We start from the raw sequence: 8,080 nt of genomic DNA, 5'->3' as shown, positions 1-8,080 counted from the left end.
CATTATAAGGGTTTTCTTAAGGCATTATAATTAATGCATAAAGCATTATAAAAAAGCTTAATAATATTGATAGTTCATCTCACATCTCACATCTTTTTAAGTTTAATTAATGTGCTGGCTAGATTTACTTATTGTAGTCATTATGTCAACAAGGTTTAGCTCAATTAAAGCATGGCCACGAATTAATCAATAAAACTAGCAATCGGGAATTCATTATTATTTATTAGCAGTTCTCACATTGGCTACGTTATAAAATAAAACTTAATTGAAAATCGGTAAAGTTACTCACTCTGATTGCTGTCCGTGTCGTCCATCTTTCGTGCTCCAATTCGGTAGGTGGCGCTGTTACAAAAGAATAGGGTCCTAGAACTGCGGTCCTGAAACTGCAGCCTCCGGTTGTGCAGGAACATACTATTGGTCTGACCCTGCAAAGACAGCAATGCAACTGAAATGTTCCCAAGTCCAGAAATGCAGCAAGGAGATCTGTAAAATAATCCATGTGGCATCAGGGGTTCATCCACAATTATACGAAGCTACGAGAAAACTTTTTGTGCGCAAAAGAAACCGGTTTACCCTGTAGCGCCATTTTAGAGAGTATCCGCTGGACGTAAACAACTTGTGCTGTTCTGTGTCAGCTGCGTCACGCCAGATCTGTTACCTACGTTGTTGTGATTTGATCTGAACGGAAACAGAGTATCCGTGTGACGCAGCTGACACAGAACAGCATACGTTGTTTACGTCCAGCGGATACTCTCCAAAATGGCGCTACAGGGTGACGCGGAGGAGACGAATTGTTGAATTTTTTTCTTTTTCTTTTTCTTTTGCGCACAAAAAGTATCCTCTTAGCTTTGTATAATTGCGGATGAACCATTGATGTCACATGGATTATTTTACCGATCTCCTTGCTACGCATCTGCACCTTGATCGTGGTAATAACATTGCTGTCTATGGGAGGATCAGAGAGCTTTCAGATTCTCACAGGTTTGAAAAGACATGAGGGTAATTAATGACAGAATTGTCATTTTTGGGTGAACTATCCCTTTAAATAAAAACAGAGAATAGGAGCTCTTATCATCCGCTGTCATTTATTTTTTTTAACACCATATATGATATTTTCTCACACACATCTGCTTATCTCTCAGCATGAGAAAACGTCTGTTTTCCCTCTATTAGTTTTAAAACAGACCGATTCGCGGCACAGCGCGAGTTTGCAAGCGTCATTACAGTGTAAACTGATGGACATACAGAATCATACCTGAGACAGAAAACTAATAAATACAGTAATATTCCCTCCTCACGTCGGAAACTGTAGACTTCCACACAGACGCATACACACATCAACACATCTCCGCTTGAGAAGCATTTATTAGATGGGAGAAGGGCGGGGTCTCAAAATTAAAGATGAAAGATGCAACATAATGCCAGCAGGGGTCACTCATACTTCATTAAATAAATAACAAACGGTTAATTCTGCCGAAATACAGTACATAATAAATGAAAAAGTTTTGATGCTATATTATTGATTGCTTATGTTGCTAAGGGTGTTGCTCAGTGATACACAGAACCGTTGGGTGAAGCGGTCAAAAACGTGCTGTATCATGAATAAAACACAGCTGCTGACCAATCAGAATCGAGGAATGGAACTAACCGTTTTATAAAAATTAATATAGGCTATGAAGCCTATATATTCATAAACAAGTGCAGTTTATATATAAGCTACAATTGTATTCTTCCTGTTTAACATTTATTAGACTCCAGGTTGAAATAAAAGGATGCTTAATGTTATGAAAAAAAAATAGCAATCACAGCTATTCTGGATTTTTACAGAATGCAGTTTCACTTTTTTTCCGTCTGCAAAACAAAATGAATAGCCTAAAAACAATTAACTTGCAATGTTAACTGATAGCAGAGGTGTAAAGTATTGGAGTAAATGTAATTAGTTACTGTACTTGAGTATCTTTTCGGGTACTTTGTAGTTGTACTGAGTATCAAAGATATTAACAACTTTTACTCTTTACTCCACTACATTTCTGAATGAGTATCTGTACTCTTTTCTCCACTACATTTGAAATGAGTGTTGCAGTTACAAATTACATTTTGCATGGACCTAGCTTTTTCTGCGGCAGTTTATTGCTGCTACAAAAGACGTGATACTGCCTGCTACAGGTCACTGCAAGTACTGCGTTTTGCCCTTACTCACCCAAACTTGTCAACAAGGCTACTTTATGTGAATGCGAGTTCTTTAGCAAGTATTTGTGAATCACAGATGTTTTATGTATGAGATGTGGACATGACTGCAGCCAGCAATGAAGCCCAAACCAGCACATCCAGTGCAAGAAGGCATCGGCTTTTTAATTTTACCTAACATTATTTTATTTATCCGTTATACTGAAGAGACCTTTTTGAAAGATATTGTTTTTTTTGCTTGTTTGTTTTGTAATTTTGAGGTCTTCGGTTTTATTTTGGTTTTAGAAAATAAATGTGATTGCTCTCCTCACAAATCAACTCTTTCTTGTTTTTGTTTCATGCTCTCTGTGCCTTGCCCTGGACTTTTATGTCACTTCCTGTCTCCCGTGGTGTTTGTAGTCAGTTTGTAGTCCGTTTGTTCATTGGTTCCCCTTGATTAGTCTCCCCAGGTGTCTTATCTTGTTAAGCTTGTTAGCCCCCTGTGTGTATATATAGCCCTAGTTTTTCTTTAGTTCCTTGTGAGTTGTTGAATGTAATGGTTGTCTGTTTGCCAGTCATTCTGTTCTTTGTTCCCTTTGGTTTTTGCCTTATTGTTTGTTCTAGTTTTTCCATGAAATACCTGCACATAGATCCTTGCCTCTGCCTGTTTTCTGCAGCTTCTCCACAACATTACAGTTTATCACTGGCATGTCTCTTTGACTAGTGCATCTGTGAGCCTATATTTAGTATAAGTAAAATACTTAAGTACTGTTAAAATCAGATACTCTAAGACTTTTACTCAAGTTGTTTTGGAATTGGTGACTTGTAACGTGTAGTGGAGTAATTTTCACTGTAAGGTATCTGTACTTTTACTCAAGTATGGTTTTTAGGTACTCTTTACACCTCTGACTGATAGCCTATTACAAAAGAAACACTAAAAAAGAAGATGTGTTTGACAAAATCAGAAAATAGTTTTTCCATGAAATACCTGTACATAGATCCTTGCCTCTGCCTGTTTTCTGCAGCTTCTCCACAACGTTACAGTTTATCACTGGCATGTCTCTTTGACTAGTGCTTCTTTGAGCCTATATTTAGTATAAGTAAAATACTTAAGTACTGCTAAAATCAGATACTCTAAGACTTTTACTCAAGTTGTTTTGGAATTGGTGACTTGTAACGTGTAGTGGAGTAATTTTCACTGTAAGGTATCTGTACTTTTACTCAAGTATGGTTTTTACAATTAACTTGCACTGTTAACTTACAGCCTATTACAAAAGAAACACTAAAAATAAGATGTGTTTGACAAAATCAGAAAAATAAGGATGAATGATGTTTCACAGCCTAGGGAATGCATCTAGCATAGACAGTCACCGGCGCTGCCAGTCGCAAATATTAAACATATTTAATAAAATCTTTGTGAGGACGACTGGCTACAGCTGGTTTTAAATTCTAAGACTAGAATCTTTAGACCGACTGTAAACATGCCAATTATTAATCTGAATTTACAATCAACTTTTCCAAACGTGTACCAGTTACAAATTGCGAGGGAGAGTGCTCGTTTTCTAAAATGTCTCGAGTTAAAAACAAACTGAGAACGAGAATGTGCCAAGAACGTCTCAACTCTCTGTCGCTCATGGCCATTGAGTCCGAACTCTTAAAAGAGCTCAGTTTCGATTAAGTGGTGGATGACTTCGCGAGGAGGAAGACAAGAAAGAAACTCCTGTAAGAAATTGCTTCAGTAACCATGCTGGTTTGTATAATTGTCAGGGCCTGCAAAAAATGTTTGTAATTGTGTGTTTTTTCTTAAATTGCATTTTCTTATACGTAATGATCTGATGTTTAAACTTTACATGTGATGTTTGTCACAGTTGTTTAGTGACAAATAATTTTTTGATTCATGATGCATTAAATATGTGTATATTTGACAATTAATTCATTTGTTTCAGTCGTACGCCTCAATTTGCCGCATTGTTGATTATTCGTTGTAGCTATTAGACTTGTAGAGAGAAAAATATCAGAAAAGTGTATTAGTCCTATATTGATTCTGTAAACCCTGTACAATGTGCTTTTTTAGCGCAGGGTAGCGCAGGCATTTGACGTGGAGTAATGGTTTGAATATTCATGATTGTAACTTCCACTTTCTATTACTGTGAATGCACAGCTAAGGGAAAGAATGGGGAAAAAATTGTATGGTGGGGTGAGCGGCCTTGGAGATAATTGGTCCCGGGGCCTTTGCAAGTCATAATCCGTCCCTGAGTGGCACCGTGGAGACGAATGAACGCGCGTCTGGTGAGGCATTAGGAGCGTGTTTACTACGTTTGTGATCTTTGAATCTTTGTTTTGAAACGTAAAAGCACAGCTAACAATCTGATAAACTGTTTATTGACAGTACAGTGCACGATGCATTTCAGTAAATATACATGGAATATTACAGTGCTGTGTGGATGAACTGATATTTGTTTGCTTAATGTTTTTAATGTTAGATATAGCAGCCGGCTAGCGAATTAGCTCAGCAAAGGGTCCAGGGAGAGCAGCTGGAAGCTGGAGGGAGCTGGATACAGGGATGCTGGGTTCAGCTGAAGAGGTGAGAAGAGACTCCGAATCAGTATACCAATACAGAATGCACATAAATGGAATGATATAAAGCTGGAGGATGCGGATTCTATTTTAGATTGTGATAGACTAGATATATTTTATAATGTAGACAGTCTTGTGCATCCTGAAAGAATAAAATTGATTGAAGAAAACACAAAATGTGAAGTTTGGTCCAATTCGCTTGTGCCATTTTGTATATTACTACTTAGAAAAGTGCTTATGGCACATAGTAAAATAGGATTCTGGGGGTAATGTGTTTTATAAAGCCTGTTTTTGCAAAGGAAACTCACAATGACACATTTAGATGCAAAACTAGACAATTTGTCTCACTTCACTTATAATGCAATAACTCCTGTTTAGAAGCTGTTATTTGAAAGATTATTTTTTTCTGGTACATTTTGGCATCTAGTGGCATCAAACAAAGTAAATTTCAGAGAGCTGGACCTAATAGAACCTGAATAACAGACTTTCAAAAAAATATATATATTTTTAAAAACTCAAAAAGCTCCTATGTTTTTTTTGTGTGTTTATTGTAATATTTGAAAAATATATAATGTTATTTATAAAGAATTACACTCATATGTTGTAGGTCAAATGGTTTTCTTTACAATGAAACCATTTTTTTTAATTTCCTCCATTATATGTGTGTAGGGCAAACATTTGAATTTGAGTGTCAAATTTAGGCGAAAATACGAAAAAACGCACCAGAGCTTAACAATTTACACAGAAAAAAAAATATTTTTTACATATTATCTACAGTAACTTATTAAATCAACATTATTCTCAGAGGGGCCTGAAATCCTAAACTTTACAGCAGATATAAATATAAGCATTTTCTTTCCATTTCACTTTTTAATGATGTAATAGTCATATGGCGACATGGATACTTATGGCCCATTAGGCTACATTTCATGAAATCCACTAAAAATATAAGACTTGACATATTGTGTCAAACAAATGGTTTAATATCACTTCCGTAATTAAGTGCTATCCTGAAATAGCTGCAATAGTTAATGTCTGCAGTCATTCAGTACAAAGTCCTGCAAGACAAACACAACACAAAACGCACATTACATCCAAAAGAGAATCACAGATAAGGTCAAACTTTGTCATGGTGAGTATAATTCTCATGCTTCACACATTTGTGTAGAAATGCAGACTTTATTTAGATAACAACATAAGATGGTGGTTCTCATTTTTATGAAATTAATTATTGACAATTTGATGCAGACCAACAGTTTAAATTCAAGAAAATGTAAACATTTGGACAAAAATCTCTTTTGGAGTTTGAGTCTCAGTTGTTTCAATTGAACATTTTACTTTTTACACCTGGTTTTAGGGTATACCATGTTTATGAAAATAAAAAGCCTTACATACTGTATGTAAATTACTGTTTACAGATCTGTGCCAGAAATAGGAATCGGGAAACATGTTAAAATAATTAAACACTGGTCTGCATTACATATTTAAATCAAAATATAACCTGCATAATATTTGTACTCCAATTTCAAAAGGCAAGGACAGTCTTACATATTGTGAATTGTATTTTGGGTTTATCGGCAGTTGTTGTACAATAACAATCATTTTTAATTGTTCACAATGTTTCAACTGCATTTGTGATGACTTTTGATGAATAACTGATGTCAAATAAATAGTCCACTTGCACCACCTACTGATGTGCAACTGTTTTTGGACTATACACCTTACATTGTTTTTACCTTTATGTATTTTTAAATGTGTTGGCACACATTTAAATTGGTGTGCTTAGTATTTTAACAATACATTTTATTCTAATTACTGAGCTATGAACTTCATATGATGTGCAGGTCCGTGTGAATTTATGAGCCTGAATGTAAATGAGTAGATGGATTATAATATGTTTTGTACAACCGCTGGGTACATGTTTTAAGCTTGAATAATGATCAGATTTCTTAAATAAAAGTGACATCTTTTTTTTCTTTTTTTTAAGACAAGGAAATGTTTTTAGCTTCTCATTTCTCATATTTAGTAGATGGACTCAGAAAACAAACTGAAAGTTGGCAGCTGGAGTTGTTGCAAATAAAACCCACAGGTTACTGAACCTTGACCCCGACCTCAAAAGACCATAAACAACATTGATGGCACAATACTGTTTGCACTTTAAACTTACAAAAAACATGAGGAGAAACACTGGAGAAAGTACAAGGATTTGCCACAGCAAACCTAGGTCACCTAGGGCCCTGGTTGTGGCTAGAAGGGATACACCTGCTGCTGAAAAGTAACATTAAATTAAATTTTCTACCTAATAGATTGTGTTTTATTAATCTCTACACCTACCCCAACCCTAAACCTACCCCTTACAATAATACAAATACAGTAATTATTGTTGTTCAACGTGACAAAAATTAGCCTACGCAATATTAATGTGCGCATGCCCAGTAGCCACAACTGTGTCCCATCTAGACTTAGCCGAGGGCCCTGCGGCCATCAGGTTGTCAGTTGAATTTCTAGGGCTGTATCCAAAATCGCCCCCTGTACACTTAAATAGGGCACTATTTGAGGGGATAGCCATTTTTAGTGGTGTCCGAAACCATAGTGGGCATTATCGAGTGCACTCATTCAATCCCACAATGCACTGCAAAAACGAGTGTACAACCGATGTACACTGAACAGCTAGATAATACCCATAATGCACTGTGTCACCGGCCAAATGAATTCCCCCGTCTCACCAGAAGATGGCGCCCTCAGCTGAATCCTCCATCCATTCGTTAATTTTACAAATCGCTTGTCCACGTGTACTGCAGCGTAATACAACACAGGTATAAATTCATTGTAAATTGACTATTAAATTGTTTAACTAGGGTTTATACATAATTTCCGGGACAGATTTCAAGACAAATCCTCCTACTGGAGCTGCTCGTATCAAATGATTATTAAAATGCAAGCACAAACTATGCAAAAGCGGCAGTCCTTCCGGTGCACTCAGTGTCCGAATTCACTCATTCACTCCTTCAAGTGAACTGAATTAGTGAACTAATGTAGGGAATAGTGAATGAGGGTATACAGTAGGGGGAGATTTCGGATACAGCGCTGTACAGACAGATCGGTGAATGACATCAAAGTCTCTGCATGCTTTTCGATGTTATACACCGATTGATATGCACAGTGCCAAACACAGCCAAACACACCTTCTGTCTATGTATCTACGAATGATGCACCAGGGCTGTACAGTGTGGTATGTATGTCGAACGTACAAAAAAATTGGTCTGTGCGATCAGTAAATTAACCACAGTAGCACACATGCATGGTTTTGCATGGGTTTGAGCCTGTTTACACACCT

Source organism: Sinocyclocheilus grahami, unplaced genomic scaffold, assembly GCF_001515645.1.
Source record: "Sinocyclocheilus grahami isolate Dianchi unplaced genomic scaffold, SAMN03320097.WGS_v1.1 scaffold2119.1, whole genome shotgun sequence".
Taxonomy (NCBI): domain Eukaryota; kingdom Metazoa; phylum Chordata; class Actinopteri; order Cypriniformes; family Cyprinidae; genus Sinocyclocheilus; species Sinocyclocheilus grahami.
This window is presented reverse-complemented; position numbering follows the sequence as displayed.